This window comes from Lissotriton helveticus, chromosome 6 (assembly GCF_964261635.1).
Source record: "Lissotriton helveticus chromosome 6, aLisHel1.1, whole genome shotgun sequence".
NCBI lineage: Eukaryota > Metazoa > Chordata > Amphibia > Caudata > Salamandridae > Lissotriton > Lissotriton helveticus.
The window spans coordinates 740,406,466-740,423,789 of NC_136067.1; the positions used below are offsets into that span (position 1 = coordinate 740,406,466).

The 17,324-nt window shown below is 43.0% G+C and overlaps 1 protein-coding gene across 1 annotated transcript in view; it reads right to left on the bottom strand.

Moving 5' to 3' along the window:
- FUT9 (fucosyltransferase 9) overlaps positions 1-17,324 on the bottom strand; it is a 675,803-nt gene that overhangs the window by 334,086 nt on the left and 324,393 nt on the right. The window lies entirely within an intron of this gene.

The window sequence follows — 17,324 nt, forward strand, 5'->3', positions numbered from 1 at the left end:
TTAATGCTTTCAAGCGAAGGGATATATGATCAAATTTCCTAGATCCAGTGACAAGTCTTGCCGCAGCGTTAAGGCAGGCTTTTAGTGGTGCTGTGGACGTTTTTGGTAAGCCATCTAAGGTGGTGCAGCCATATTCAATCCTCGAGATAACTAAGGATTGGATTGCCAGTTTAAGATCCGCCTCTGAGATGAATGGTTTCAATTTTCTTAAGTAGTTCAGGTGAAAGCGGGCACTTTTAGCCATTGAATTAATGTGGGCTTTCATGTCCAGGTTCTCGTCTAAGGTGATTCCTAGCGATTTAGCTGAGTTGACTAGGGTTGGGGTGCAGTTTAGCGCAGTCACAAACTTAGTCCATTCCTTTATTTCCGTATGGCTCCTTGGTGGTGAAATTAGTAGGAACTCTGTTTTGTGAGAATTTTGCTTCAGATGATTGGTAGTTAACCATTGTAGTGCCATTTTTAATGTCTCATTCATTAGTTCAATGTCTTCTAGGGAGGCGATCTTTATGTATATTTGTGTGTCGTCTGCATACATGTGATAGGATATCTGTGATTTTCGGAGAATTTCTGTAAGAGGTTCGACGTATAAGTTAAACAGATCTGGGGATAGCGTCGATCCTTGAGGGACTCCAATTGAGTTAGGGCATGGAGGTGATATTGATTGGTTGACCAGGAATCGTTGTGTTCTGTTCTGTAAAAAAGAATCGAACCATTTCAGCACATTTCCAGACAATCCCATCCTGTCCTGCAGCCTGGTCAGTAATGCTTCGTGATTTACCGTGTCAAAAGCCGATGACAGGTCAAGGAGAATCAGTAAGCATGCTTGATTTTGGTCAAGGGCCTGTAGCGCGTCATCAACAATATGGAGGATCGCTGTTTCCGTGCTATGCCCTGCTCTGAATCCTGATTGGCATTCATCTAGCAAGGAGAACTTGGTGATGTGTTCGCTCAGTTGGTTCTGCACGCATTTCTCAATTAGTTTGGCCAGTAAAGGGATGTTGGTCACTGGGCGTAAGTTGTTTGGATCTGATGCATCCGCTGAAGGTTTTTTGATTATGGGAACAACTTGACCTGTTTTTAGGCAGTCGGGGAGGATCCCTTGTGATAGTGAAGCATTTATTATTTTGGTCCAGATTGGAACCAAAATGTGGCTGATTTCTCTTAATCATTTTGCGGGAAGGGGGTCTTGGTAGTGGTTGTTAGGTTTGATTTCCGAGAGCGTCTTGGTGATCATGTATTGGTCATATAGTTCAAATGTGTCCCAATTTGCCTTGTTTTTTGTCTTAGTACACTTCGTTGTAGAGTCGGTATCGCTCGTAGGCAGTGGTTCGATGGGAAGGCTCGCCGCGGCGTTTTTGAGCTTTACTTGATTTGGCCTTCTCCGTGAAGAATGTGGAAAATTCCTCGCAGCTTGAGGGTGTTTTTGAGTTCTCTTGAACGGATTTGGCTAGTTTGTTTGATTGGTGCTTTAGTATTTTAAAGAGTTTTCGTGGTCTGTTTTTGGCATTGTCCAGTTCTGATCTTATAAATTCCTTTTTTGAATTGATGATCATTTTGTTATATTGGTTTCAAATTTTTCTGAGGGCTTTCAGCTCGGGGGATGAAGGGTGTTGTCTCCATTTTCTTTCGGCCATTCTCAATTTGCGCCTTTCTTCATTTAGTGACCCATTAAACCAAGGATTTTTTGTCTTCTCCGAGACTCTTTTCAGTTTTAATGGCATGGTGTTGTTGACGATATTTTCAATTGCTGTTATGTAGTGATCGGTCAGCTCGTTTACATTCTGCAGGTTGCTAGGTGGCTTTAGGTCTCTCTCACAGCTTTCGACCAGTAGCTCAATATTCGCCTCTTTTGTGTCTCTGATCAATTTTTTGGACTTGAAGGGTTGCACGGGCATGCCTTTTTTCACTATGGGTATCACGAATGTTATGGCATGATGATCAGACCAGTCGCACGGAGTTATGGAGAGGATTGATGTATCTTTGTTTCTTGAAATAATCCAATCTAACGTCGCTCCTTTCGAGTGTGTAGTTTGCGTGCATGCTTGGGTGAGGTTTAGTTTGACGAGGAAATCTTTAAGCGTGTTGACCAGTTTGTCATTGCAGTCATCCCAGTGTGAGTTGAAATCGCCTAGAAATATGTTATTGGCTTCGTTGTTAGAGTTGGCCGTTATGATCTCCATTAACTGCTCTGTGAACTTTGCGTTATCTCCTGGTGGGTGGTAAAATGCATGCAAGTTGCATCTTTGGTTGCTAGCTGATCTTATATTAAGACCTAGATATTCGCTGGATTCTAGAGGGTCGGCTTGAATTTGTTTGACCTCTATATCTGATCGATGAATTGAAATGACAGGCTACAGTCAGTTGATCATTCCCATATTGTTCACCACTCAGTTGGCTGAGGCTGACAAGTCAGTCTCTGGTCCATCTGCATCTTTTGGTATAGTTTAATGAGCAAGGGGTTGCGGTCTTTTGAATGAAGTCACTACAGTGGTCCATAAAGGTATATAATAATCTACCACAACTAAGCAAACGAATGCCAAACAATTGTGTTTTCCTATGAGCAGGAAGCAGTCTCTCTGCCTCTGAGGATCATAGACTGTTTCATCAAGTGCTTGTTTTTATCTGAGCAAATTGCAGGTCAATGTTTTTGGTTTCAGAGTTTCAGAGTTTAAAAATGCACTTCTGACTGAGGCAGAGTTTTTTCACTGCTATTTCCTTTTAATGATCGATGCAGATGCAAAACATATGTATTCATGCAATATTTAGCTGTAATCGTAGGTCAAACTCACATTGTTACTTGAAATGTTTATTACTCACTATATAAAGGGCTATGATAAGGAAGCATATGACCCATGAATGAGGATTCACTGGTTGTAATCAGGCATCTCAGAATTTGGTATAATTACAATACATGATGTCTTTGCGATATTTACAGCTACCAAGGAATGATGTTATTTCATTATGACTTAATACCTATTTCAGTGCTTTACGAGGTAGACCTGATATACAAAAACAAGCTAATACATTGTTTTGTATGCATGAGAAAAGAAATTCGGTTGTGGTTTAACTGAGGTGTGAGCCCTGGTCAAGCAATAGCCACAATCCCTTGCAAGGAGAACCACAAAAAGTCACCAAATTAACTTGTGCTTAACCCTAGGTAGCTGGGCACAAGAACCACTCAGGCTTAACTGAGAGGCAATGTGTAAAGTATTTATGCAGCACACAAACTGTAATAAAGTGAAAACACAACCAAAGAAAAACTTCAAACCACTATAGAAACATAGACTACATTCCAATAAATTATTTGACACTAAAATGACAAACATCCAACCAGTAGAACCAGAGTTATGAATGTTTAAAGTTTAAAGTTCAAAATATTGCCTAAAAGCTCAAAACACCAACCGCGGATATCTAGCCACAGGAGATCGGGCCAAAGTCTTAATTTAAGGCTGACCGTGATGAAGCACGGTTCAGATACACAAAGTGGCTTGGGCCCATTCAGGGCTTACCTACAGACTTTGAAAAATTCTTGAAGAAAAAAGTTTGAGAAGGCAAAGTTCAGCCAGGCAAGGCTGCAGGAGGTGTCAAAGGAGGGATATTTGTCGTTGGATGACCTAGGGTGGAAGCGGAGGTGAAGATGTTTAAGTTCGGGCTTAGTTGCAAAAATTGAAATCAAAAATTTCGAGCAGGATGAAGCAGACGGCTGTAGATGAGGACAGTTCCAAAGGTCAGATACCCCTTTGGCAAAGGACAGCTGAAATAGATTTGCTTCTGTGGTGAATAACATAGCGGGAGAAGCCACAAAGTCAAATCAGACTGACGATACACCTCAGAGAGATAGACAAAAAGGTTGGTCCTATTCTCCTCCTGGTTCTCAGAGCACTTGTTGGCCAAGTTTGTCCCCAGTTTTGGAAAATGGCCATTTAACCAACTTTAGCACCACAACCAAGGGTCCGGGACTGATGTGACACCTCTTTGGGGTTCAGGACTCACTCAAGCCGGGTCTAGATGCAGATTCAATAGGTTGGTATCCTTTTTATGTTTGTGGTGCTTCAAACAGGGGGCCAGCATACAAGCCCTTGGAGTCACTTCTGGTAGTCCTGGGTGCAGGTGGAGATGCAGGTAGCTCAACAGCAGGGCTGGCCTCTGAGGGCTCCAGGCAGGCTTAAGGCAGCAAACCAGTCCTTCCAGGCACAGCAGGTCACAGCAGCAGGCAGTCCTATGACAGTCCTTCGGCAGGTCCAGTAGTGAACTGAAGAGTGGGTCTGAAGGTCCTATATTTATACCATTGTGCCCTTCTTCTGGAAGGTGGGAGAAGCTTCTGAAAAGGTTATCTGACGTGCATGGAATTTTCCGTCTCCCCTGCACTGGCTCCAATCAAGCCGCAGTGACAATACAGGGTTTTTAAGTTTTTTGTATGGCGGATGGGTACAAGCTAATCAGGTGTATGTGGGGCTGTGCTCAGCTCCGCTCCCCCCACCATCCTGAGAGCAGGTGACACATTCAGGCAAACCTAACCCATCTATTGTGTGACCGTTTGGGAGGAATTCACAAAGTCTTTCAGTTACACCCAGTCTTGGGACTCAGGCCAGGCTACAGGCACAAAAGGGCTAAAGGCAGGAAAATGGCAACTTTTTAAAAGTGGCATTTTCAAAATTGTAATGACAAATCTGACTTTACTATTGAAGAGGGTTTATCGTTACAATGTCATAGGTACCAAATATAACATATTTACATGCTCCCAATTAAGAATTACAGTGTATTAAATGTAATAAGGAACCCCCAATGTTATCCTATGGGAGGGGCAGGCCTAACAGTAGTGAAAACTAATTTGGCAGTTTTTCACTACCTGGACATGTAGAACTTAAATGGTCATGCCCAATCTTTTATTTACACAGCACCCTGCCCTATGGGCTCCCTTGCGCCTACCATAGGGGAGAATTGTATGTAATAAGCTTGGCAAGGGGGTTACAATGGCAAGTTGACATGGCAGTGCAACACTGCATTTAGGCTCAAATGGCAGGCCTGGAACATGTTCTAGACAGCCGCGGCTGGTGGAGGGAGTTACGGTGGGGCAGGGAGGCAGGGAGGGGGAGGCGCAGGGTGCTAAAAACCGGAGAATGGATATTTACAGGTAAGTAAACAATTTAATTGATAAAACTAATTTCGTAGCGCCCAATGCATCGCATTTTACGATGCAGTGCGCGCTATGAAATTCGATTTATTATTTAAATTGTTTACTTAACTGCAATTATCCATATGCCGGTTTTTAGCAGCCCCCCCTCCCCGCCTCCCTGCCCCACTGTAACTCCCTCCACCGGCCGCGGCTGGTTCTAGAGTGTTACTTAAGTGGGTGCCACAATAAGTGCTGCAGGCCCCCTTATAGCATGTGATTTACAGACCTTGTGTATATGGTATACCACACTATAAGGGACTTATAAGAAAATTAAATATGTCAAATATGTATATGCCAATTTAACCATGTTTAGTGGAGTAAGCACAAGCACTTTTGCACGTTTTAGCAGTGATAAAGGGCACACAGTCCTAAAGCCAACAAAACTGAAATCCAGCAAAAATTGGAGGTAAGTAGACAAACAATTTAAGGCAACACCGCTCTAAGGCTGTCAGGTCTAACTAACAGTTTGGCTCTGGTAGAGAGCCTCTATGGTTATTTCAGTTTCTGAAAGTCATAACACCTTGCTATGACATCACAACCGTTGATAACAAAAGTTGTTAACAACTGTTGTGATTTCATACAGGCCTTCAAGGCCATGCTGACAGGCATGTCTACTGTCAGTGCAGTGCTGCTTTCCTGTTTTGACTGAAAGCTGAGCTGCACAGCTGAAGGAGGGAGAAGAAAGACACGGAAGATGGTGGATTTTATTTAAGGATGGCAGGTAAGATATTTATTTTTCACATTGCGTCACTGAGGAGAGGGCATGTTATGCATATCTGTCCCATTATCCTCTGCCCCTGCACAGTAGTTGAAGCCAGGATCAGATGATTTTGGGTGCCATGCATAATATACAGTTATAGATGGGTAACAGTGAATTATGGGGATATGTTTCCCCTCAGGATTCTGAGTGACGCCACAGACAAATCGAGCTTTGCTCTTGTTGTCTATTTGATGTCACTCAAAACCCCTTGGTAAAAACACCCCCAAAATCCACTGTTGCTTGTCTATAACTCTGTATTTTCCTTCAAAGTTCACTTACTCTTTAGAATTTTGGCCATTTATATGTAGCCTGGGTGGTATCCTCAGAAGCTTCGCACACATCTTAGAGCCATACAAGAGGTTTGTGACTCCATTTGCTTTTGGGAGTTATTCAGATTTAGAAGGAAAGGAATGAAAGCCGGGGCCAACGAGCATGTAATGATGGCTTATTCATTTTAGTTTCCTGGAAACCGTAGGTTAGTCTTGATGAGAGTGAACAGCACTTAGCAAATGATCAGTAAGAGGCCGTAGGTTTTGGTGTTATGAGGGCATTTTGAGCCTGTGACCCACTGTGTTAATGCTTTTATAACAGTCGCTGAAATTATTAGGCCATTGACAGCGACTTGATGAAGGGTTGGAACTCATGTCTAATATTGTTGGATAGCCTAATTATACCTTGTATTTAATAACGAATGATTCTTCTTTTAACATTTGTAATAAAATGCCACTGTAGCTTTTCTGAAAATGAATGTGCATAAGGGCTTTTGAAGTTTTAAATTAAGGATATTATAATGGGCCGTATGCTGTTAATGTAACGTTTCTAATCTAAAAAATAAAGATAGTCTTAAATGGACTTCTGCCTGCCATAAATACATAATTTATGCATGACAAAAATATACATGATCCTCAAAAGCAAATATAAGCGCGTGTTATGGGCTGTATACTTGGCACGTAAAACTTATGTCCATGTAAAGTACAAATGGGCCTGATAGCATGTACATGTATAGAAGATTACCGAAGGAATTTCTAACGACAGGCTATACAAATTTTGCACAAACGGGGAAACACATTTTTCTACTATTTCCTAACATACCATACATATGTTTTAGCTTTGCCAGTCTGAGCAGTCCATCGGGTTCCAGGATTGGTCTGTGGGTCCCTCCTACCAAGGATTTCAAACTTCCCATTAGAAAATAAAAAAAGCTATTCTTTTTTGCAGTTTCCCAAATGCAGTTTCTTTTGTGAACCATAAAAATATGTTAATTGTCTATATTAGGTAGACAATATTTGCATAAAAAAGTCAACGAAATGAATATGAAAAAGTAAAGCTGCAACAATGATGCATTCGGAAAATGTAATTTAAACATTCAGTGAACCACGGGATTATCCCAATACAATATACAAACGAACAAATGAATGAAGTGTTATTTAAAATTATAAAAACTGTCAACACACTGAAAGGGAGACAGTCGCTGAAACTTTTGAGAGACAACTAAAAACACCTAGTCGCTTTCCGGAAGCATTCAAAGCTGTGCATAGTTCTAAGTGAGTTAGGAAAAGAGTTTGGGGCTTTTGTAATCAAGAAGGCAAGAGGATACCCGACTATTTAGGGCTGCGTACAGCATGGAACCACAACTAGATTAGAGGAATTAGATCTCAGTAGTCATGATGGAGCATATTATTGACAAGATGAGCAAAGGAAGTGAGGTCCAGTTTTGGCAAAATATTTCTGTCAGACGTATAGGACTTTGTTTATTTTCTGTTTGGCAGCCAAAGAAGGGATGTTATGTTATGTATGGATTTTTATTGAGCGCAATTTCACCCAGAGTCTCAAAGCGCTAGCCTACATCAGAAAACGAGGAGAGAGGAGAAAGAGCATTTGACTGAAGAGGAGAGAATCTCAGAACAGCCAGGTTTTAAGAGACTTGCAGACCTTTCTGTGGTCGGTCTCTGTATGAAGATGAAAAGGGAGAGCGCTCCAAAGGGTAGGGGCAAGACAAGAAAAAGATCTTCCGCCATTCCTTGCAGTGCGGATCTTGGGAAGGATAAGAAGATGTTTATTGACCGATCGGAGAGTTCTGGATGGGTGATAGATTTTCAGTTTATTAACAATGTAGTGAGGGCCATGGCCTTTAAGGGTTTTGTGAACTACACAGTTGACCTTGAATGTTATACGTTTTCTGACAGGGAGCCAGTGAAGAGCTCTCAAACTAGGAGCCGAGGAAGATCGAGGTGGTTAATACTAGTCTGGCCGCTGTGTTTTGAAGGATCTGGAGTTTAGTTAGGTGCTCTTCATTGATTGAGGCCAGAAGACCATTGCCATAATCCAGCCGGCTAATGATTAGTCCTCGCACCAGAGGGGCAAAAGTGATGATACACTGCCTGAACCCAAGTTTGGTGTCCGTGGGGTCAGGACCGAGCGTGATTAGTTACTGAGTATTGTTGGCGTACAATACTGTATCAAAGCTGTGTGTTTTTATAATTCTAGCTAAGGGAGCCATGTACAAGTTGAAAAGAGTACGGCTCAGAAGGGAGCCCTGGGGGACACCCTTGTCTCTGGGTTGGCTGCTGGAGGCAAATGAGCCCATCAGGAGGATCGATCTGTCAGGTAGCTCTTGAGCCAGTTTAGAGCAGAGCCCCTGACACCCATCTCTCGCAGACAAGTCAAAAGTGTGCTGTGGGAGATGGTGTTAAAGGCTGCTGACAGGTCCAAAAGGACTAGGATGGCGGACTGTCCGGCATCGAGTGAAAGTCTGGTGCTATCGACTGATGCTATATTTCCAGCAGAGCGGTTTCGGTGCTTTGTGAAGCCTGAAACCCAGATAGCGTGGGGTCCAGCAGATGATTAATCGCAATGTAGGTGGTAAGCTGTTTCTTGACTAACGACTCTAGGACCTTCCTGAAGAGAGGGAGAAAGGCTCATACTTGTTAGGCTGGTTGGGGTCTAGACTGGACGTCTTTAGTGAGGGTCTAACCATGGCCTCCTTCCGTCTAGTAGGAACGTTGATGGTAATAGAGACAGTTTGAGGAGCATGGTTAGGCCGGGAAGAAGGGCTGGCCCAATCTTAGACAAAATATGCGAGGCTACTGGATCAGTGGGGAATCCGGATTTAACCTTTCCAAAAGTGATTCTGACATCCTCGTGGGTAAGTTCAGTGAAATGCTTTGAGATATTTTCATGAGAAGACGACCCTAATGCAAGACAAGGGAGAAAATAACAGTGTAGAGGAACCACCGACATGTTGGCTGTTGTGCCTTTTCCTTGTATAAGTGTTGTTACTCAATGATGTTAGGTTGCCAATTTCCATTTTTTATTGAAATAGATATTGTGAGGTCATAAACAATGCACTTGTGGGTGATTTACAACTTTCGTGTTGGGGATACATGCATTGGTTCACTTAAATAACTGTAACTGGCAATTTCAAGGTTTTTGATTTACTTCATAGACATATGTTCACCTTAACTCTGTTTTGCTAATAAGGTCCAGAGGATTTTTTTAAACATAGATAGGAATGCTATAAACAGAAACAACAATGAAGTCATTTTTACTGTTTTATTTTCAATTCATTTTAAGCTTTTGATGATATATTGTATTCCGTTTTTATAAAGTCAGCTCCTGCACTGCACACCCTTTAGCCATGTACAGCAGGAATTCTCTGCAGACTGTACACTGTACTCTGGCTAGTCTGTGTGCCCAACCCTCGCTAGGTGATTAACCCTACTGCGCACAGCCTTTGACCGTGTGCAGAGGGTGTTGGCCACTAGACTTGGCTAGGCACTGAGCTTAACTCTCCAAAGGTAGCCAACAACCACTTCAAAGAGCCTCTGGCTGCGTTCAGCATGGGTTGGCAACAAGACCTGATCCTGTGGTAAACTCTGTGGTCAGCCATGTATAGTTTAGGTGCAGGTAGTGTAAATGTAAATGTAGTTGAGCTTATATAGCGCACAGCTACCCACAGTGGGTTTCCCGGCGCTTGCTTAGGGAACCCTTCCTGGTATTCCCCTGTGAGATAGCAGGGTATCCACAAGGTGAAAGTCAGGCATCCCGCCGCGAGGGGCCGTTGTGGAGATTAAGCAAGCTATTGCCCAGAGTCGCAGAGTGTGAACCCGTGAGTCGAGGAGGCACCGGGGCGAGAATTATCGAGTCCGTGGAATTTTTAGCCCGAGACCCGCCGAGGCGGGGAATTGAACCCTGGTCCAGGACCGATCTCAGCTTCCGGGTCTGCTGCCTCTAACCCCTGAGCCACACTTCTCCACTGGACAGGCTCTGTGCCTAACCCAGTGGGTAGGTAATCACTGCTGCATTCTACTTCCTGTGTATGCAACAGCAATTGCCTCCTGAACCTGGACTGGATAAAGCTACCCATCTACAATTCATTATTCTTCACCTGATTCACCTACCAGTATTAAAAGAAGGCTGATTTAGATGCTCAAATTAAGAGCTGTCTTACCCACAAATAGATTAGGACGCAGCATATGAAGGTATGGTCACAAGTCAATCAGTGGTTGCTGCACACCAATTTGTTTGCATCCGACCTGAGTCACGGATGAAACCTGCGGATGTATGACGTTACAACGCATACTTTTACAACGCCTACCTTTACATCGCAAGTTTTACAACGCATAATGCTTTTGGGCGCTGGATAGTGAATAGTTTAATTTACTATTCCAACTCCAGTCCCCGTGGATAGTAGGGAAGGTGTTGGATGGTACATTAAACCTATTCCCTATCCTAGAGCGCCCCCCAGCGCTATGCGTTGTAATGGTTTGCGTTGTAAAAGTTGCGTTTGTAATGGTAGTTCGTTGTAAAAGTTTCGTTGTAAAGGCTGTATACCGAAACCTGCATTTCCAGAGATTTCCCAAAATTATGCCAGATGAATAGGAGACATGAGGAAGGACACCTTTTGCAACTCTCTGTAAATTCAGCATGAATGCAGAGATGGGAGCCTGTTTAGGACAACAGAACACCATCCCTGCATTTCCATTCATTGAATGTTTATATTTTCAGTAGACCCTGCAATAGTGACTGCTTCAAAAAAAGTTGAGTGGCATTCAGCGAATGACGGTTGGGGACAGCGTGCAGTGGTCTTTTGAATCGCTGCCTGCTTCCCCCAACACCGAAGGCATAATATTAACAAAGTGGAAGCTGTCTCCTGCAGTCAGCATTTGTTTTGTAAATAGAATACCATCCTTAATGGAAAGACAGTACCAGATCAATAATATGGGACTGCAACCGCGGTTTCAAACCACTGATAAATCATGTTGTGATTCAGAAGTGAAATGCAGTCAGTTGCAAAGGGTGCTCCGCGAGTCAGAAACAGCACTCTATAATTTATACATTGGAACTTCCTGTTTGGCAGTCACAAACCCTGTGTTTCGGAAAATTGCAAGCTTTGATACTGCAACACAGTTTTGCATAGCAGGCACTTTCTTCATGAATTTGTAAAATCTCCATATGGTGGCAACAACATTAAAAATATGGAACAACTAAATCAGAGCACTTGAGTATGCCCCTAAGGATGTCAGACAATAAAGACCACATTGATCTAAATTACGTTATTGTATTTGGTACTCAATAAGTAAACAGTACTCTGCAGTGGTAGATGCTTCTATATGTATATGATGCAGAAGCTAAACTCATAACAATGAATTCAGACTTCATCAAAAATGTAAACGACTTGCAATATCCCAATGAAATCTGTGTAGTGACAAAGTGGGAGCATTCAAACAATTAAAGAACATGTATCATATAACAATAAAAGCTGTACAATACATTTGCAGCTTGTGTTATTCAAGATTTGCTGGCAAGATAGTTATATCACAACATGCTTCCCACATGCACCCTAAAGCATTGAACAATACAGTCCTGTATGCCTTAGCACCCAGTAAATGCTTCGGGTTGTGATCTCAAGGAGAGACTGAGTTGCTGATAGAGCTTGAAAAACTGTATCAGGTGTCCACATTTTGACAATAAAGCCAACAAGTGAATTGCAGAAAACAGGTGTGACATGAGGGAATGGAAAAAAACGATTGAAAACGATGTCTTACTTCTGTGTAGAACAGAACAATAAATCTATAGAACAATCAGCTGTTGCAATAAAAGAAGTGAGAGAAAGTTGTAAAGACAATATAAAAGGAGAGCATCTAAAGAATAACAAGCCTCTTCAAATTGGAAGGTCTTCTTAAAAGAATCAAAACCTTTTCCAAAAATGCTATAAGAAGCTGTTTTAGATTTGATAAAAAAGCTTATAATTTATTTAACAGAAAATGTATAAGACATACACCATGGGGCTAGAAGTGACATCAACCATCCCAAAACCTTGCCTCTATTAGCAAATGAGTCATTGATTGTTGCTGAATATAAAGAGTAAAATGCTTAATAATAAAGCAACAAAAAACTAAGGAAGTGAGCTGGACAGTAACGAAAGTGAAAGCTATGCAAAAGGTGAAAGGTTAATATAAATATATCAAACAATATTCTAATCGTAGAAGACAAAACTTGTGAGAATAAATTCTGATGAAGAACAAGAACCTTCATGCCAAATCTCAGCAAATTATATATTTCATTTTTACACTAGAAATTCAGCAGAAAAAAACCAAGAACAATCTAAAATGTGCTCCGATTGCCCACACCCACGAAGAATGAGATTATCAACATATGTGTAATGAGTTTCATTTCTTGAAGTGCCAAAAATATTTGAAAAAACCATTGCTACTGATGGCACTAGTTGCACAGTTGCACTGAAAGAACCTACATTGATACCAAAAGTCCATTGCATTTGGTGAGCATGGGAAGAGTCCCTGATTACATCATGAAACATAGAACAATACTTATTGCTAAAAATATGACCCTAAAGGAAATGGACAAGTCAAACAATTTGTGAACAATCACTACTGCATTTATGAATTTGCTGGTTAAGCTACTAATAAAACGAATCGCGTTTTATGAATTTAAACAAGAGACAAAAAGGTTATAGGTTATACAAAAGGAAGGAGTACCTCGAATATCTAAAATATTGAAAACAAGGGTAAATAAACAGTTGACTGGCAATTCCTAAATGTTTGAACCTATTTTAGAGGTAACAACAGCAACAATCTCCTCTGCTTGAGAGATGCACCAGAACTGTACATCAAATTATCAAAACACTGCTTAAGACTGGAGAATAATAGATTTCTAAACTATTTCTTGAAGGTTTTAGTGAAATATGACGGAAACAAGATGAAATCAATAGATAGAAATTCCCCACCCCTCGTTCAAGGAGATAGTAAGATTTATCATGAGAATATCCATTATCTAACTTCAGGTTGAATAAATGCACCAAACATAGAAAGCCAATAACAGAGAACCCATCTGAAGAGTAAAGAATATGGGGCAGATTTACAAGCCACTTGCGCCACTTTTGCTTAACTTTTAACTTTGGAAAAGTGACGCAAAAGTGGCGCACGGGGCTTGTAAATCTGCCCCTATATATTTTGAGGACAGTTGATATTGTAAGGATGTTTTAAAACAGTATCTCATAAGTCAGGGTCAACCTCGAAATAGGAATCAAGAGACACACCTACATTCTTGAGTTTGTAATTGTCAGAGGACACAGATTTGAGTGGTTGGCATATAGAGAACCTCACCTAGGAAACAAGGCTTTAATCACTGAATGTAATTTGGGTCAGGTATTTAGTTCATCATTCATTGAAGTCTCCTCATCTCATTCCAGATCCCCTTCCCTGCAGGCTCCTCCACACAACCCTTTTCCTTAATTAGCCCCACTAAGCTTTTGGTGGTTGATCTTCTCAGAATTAATGGTGCTGAAAGATGGGCATTGGTAAGTACTATTTCATAGAATTTGATTTCGAAAACATTGCTCAGATGTTGTCACCCACAAATTAGCGCACATTCACCCTGACTGGCACAAAAATAACATGGAATGATTCAGAAAGGTGGTACATGAGTAGTGAAATGCCTTGCCATCTAATTAGTGATGCATGATAATGGATGAACAAGATTGCCACTGATCCCAATATTAGATTTAATCTTAGCTAATGAAAGGAAGATGAAGAATTTGCAGTCCCTGTTAAGCCAGCCACTATTCTGGCACTGTGAAGCAACATATGAGGTGTAGGATAAGTGGGAGCCTCTCAATCCAGCAGTGAATTACCACGACTGTTATTTTTTCTTCGCAGCCCCAATGGAATGAGCATTACGGGGCTCTTGCTTCTACTTCCAAGCATCCAGCAACAGCAAGGCACAACCTGCACAGTGACAGTTACAGTTGGTGGGGGTTACCTTTGCTGGTAACCTTGTTAACAATAGCTCAATTGCCAAAAGTGACCTTAGAAAGGACAGAACTCTGAATGTCTAAACCCTGCAGTCATGGGCAGCCCTATGTGCAGAGATCAGAGTTCTATAGACAGGACACAATTCCCAGCTACTCCTTGACTAAAAAAGCTGACCAGCTTTGACATGCTGGAGGTTCTCATGCAGGTCTATGATGCAGCCATTCAGTCCCTCAGTAAACAGGGAAGAGTCCCACAGGCCTGGTGAAACTCCTTGATTTCTCCAGGTCATTGGGCTCTGACCAGATGAAAGTCACAGCTCTGCAAGGCCCACTTGTGGTACCTGTTGAAGGATCCAGGCCCCCACCCCCACGTGGTGCATCTGCTGTACCCAATGTATAGCTCCACGAGCCTGACAAGCATTGCTGGGCTCCTCTCAACCATAAATCCCTAACAAGATCTATATGAGAGCAATGGCAGGCTGATCTGCACATCTAGGGCCTAGTCCCTTGGCCAGGCATCTTCCTTGTCATGGTAGAACTCCATATACCATACATGACTGCTGTGCTCCTCCCTGCCATCAGACCCCGACCAGACCCACATAAGAGTTTCAATGTATGTCTGGAGACTGGTCTCTCGACCCTGCTCCATCAGCGTACCAGATTTTCCTCATGCACAGGTCACAGTCCAGCAGACATTCAAGGGCCTTGGGCATGCATTAGACTTCAAGTTTTGACCAGCTACCAGTCAGAGTTCCAGTATGCCTGCTTGAACATTCAGTAGAGTGTGGCAAGGCATGGCCTGAAGCAGTCAACCAAGGATGTACCTTTGCGTTCAGGAGAGAGATCTATGATCCTGCTAGTCACCAGCAAGCTCCTTTGAGATTTTAAGTACTAAGTATGGCAAAGTTAGATCTTCTGAAGGCCCATATCCATTTCTAGGGCCCAGTCCTTGAATGCAAGTTTTGGTAGCCAACACCAGGCAGCCCTTTGTGTAACTGAGGTCAGGACATGATTCCTAGGCCAAAGGTTCTAAAAGGCCCCCAGTTGCAGGTCCTGTATGTCTCCTTGCACAGCAAAGAGGCCTGGGGTCCAGCCAGCAGACCATATCATCCCTCCGATAGCAGGGCAGAGTTCTGGCAGCCTGGCTGGGACATATAGGGTTCCCAGGGGCAAACTCCTCTATACATAGCCAGATTAGAGTTGCCCTGTGTAAGGAAATGCCTCTTTTTGCATGGTCACCCCCATATTCTGGGACTAATGTTGCTGGTTTTTCGACTCTGAGAGTGCCCTGAGGTCCGCTATACAGACCTCAGAGGCAGTGTCTCAAGCCTATATAAAAGAGATGTTGAATTGGATGCATCCAATTGGCAGGTACTGACTTAATTATAAGTCCCTAGTATATGGTACCCAGGCGATATAAGGCATACTGTTCCCTCGGGGATGCAGCACTGTGTGTGCCACCCTGAGTGGGAGGAAGGACAAAATGGATCCCAGACTGCCACTGCAGACTCAAAATGCATGGTTTACACTGATAGTTCGACTTTGCCACTACAACTAATGGCAATGCCCCAACTTACCTAAATGATATATGTAAGTCTTACCTCGTCTCCCATAAGGAAGGCCTATGGAGCCCTATGACAGGGAGCTATATGTTATTAAGTAGAACATACATTTTTTATATGTGTTAACAGCAACACACCCAAATTGTTGTGTTGCTGTGGAAAGGTTAGTAGCCCCATCTTGATGAATGTATTCAACTTTGATCACAATCTGTGAAATGTACGGAGTGTGTGGCCAACTGCAATGCAATTTTACCTGCTCGCACCCCAACATGGCTAACCTCTGAATGGGACTACCTAACTGGGTCTTGTAAGGGATCAAATTAATCTTGCCATTAATCGTGACCTGATGCCCAGGTCAAATTTAATGTCACCAACTTTTAGAAGGTTGCCACTCTGCAATCCAGCTAGTCCAGCAGCCTCACAAAGGCCCTGGCACACAAGCCGCTTTCTGCCCACCTGGAGAGACGTGTGAGAGACACCCAAGGGCAAAGGCTGGTTGTTGCAGTGCAAAGTGTGACCTTCTGTCCCAGAATGGCTTCTCAGGGTGTTAGTGCAAAAGGCAAGCTTCAAATGGGAAGCTACCTTTGAAGGGCTAAGAGCAACAACACACCTGAGAAGAATGCCTTTTGTTCCTACAGACAAGTAGGAGACAGAGGCAGAGAGGGAAAACCCGTCCCCAAACCGGTTTTCCTCTGGGTGTGTAGTCCATTTGTAGCCACACTTCTTGGGTAGGCTACTGTGCTCATCAAGATCAGGGGAGGGTTGTGTCCTTTTGAAAGGGGCAAGATTGGTCCACTTTGGGATAGCCAGATGCCACACATTGCAGGGAATACATCAGTAAGATGGTGGAGACCCAGTATCCCATTGACTAGTGACTGCATGGTTCCCTTGTGGCTCTTTCTTGGGCTAAATGTGGCACCCTTGACACCCTGCTCCTCAGATCCCAATGGAAACAGAGAGAGGACCAAAGAAAGACTGCCCTGCTGCCCTTGAAACTGAACAAAAGGAGGCTGCACCGTCAAAAGGACTGCACCTGCTGCACTGTGGGCTAGTGAAATTTGGCTTGTGCTTGCGGCTCCTTGGTCTGGGAAAAGTTGATTCCCAGCCCCAACCTACATCAATAACTCCAAGGATCAGTCAGCTGATCCCCTGGAACCAACTCCAGGGACCCAAGAGCTGCAGAAGCTCACACCGATATGTTGGTAGCCATTGCAAACGTTTTGCAGCTACCAGTCACTGGGTGCACGAGATGACAAATCTGTGCTAGTCAAAAGTTGCACTTGCGTCTGCCAGACCCGGGAGTGCTGTCAAAGTCTGGATTTATCATACCCAAGAGACATTAGGCCCCACCTAAGTATTTAGCTCCAGCAGTGGTGCACAGAGGCTAGCAGCCCAACATTGACTTGCCTGCTCCTGCAATGTAGAGGACTTCGAGAGACCCCGATCTCTGTGGCTAAATTTGACCCTCATCACCTATGAACCAAGGGACCACTACAAAGACACCCCCATTGACTGTACCACAAATGGAGTATCCTTTGAGGATCCTATGCCTGT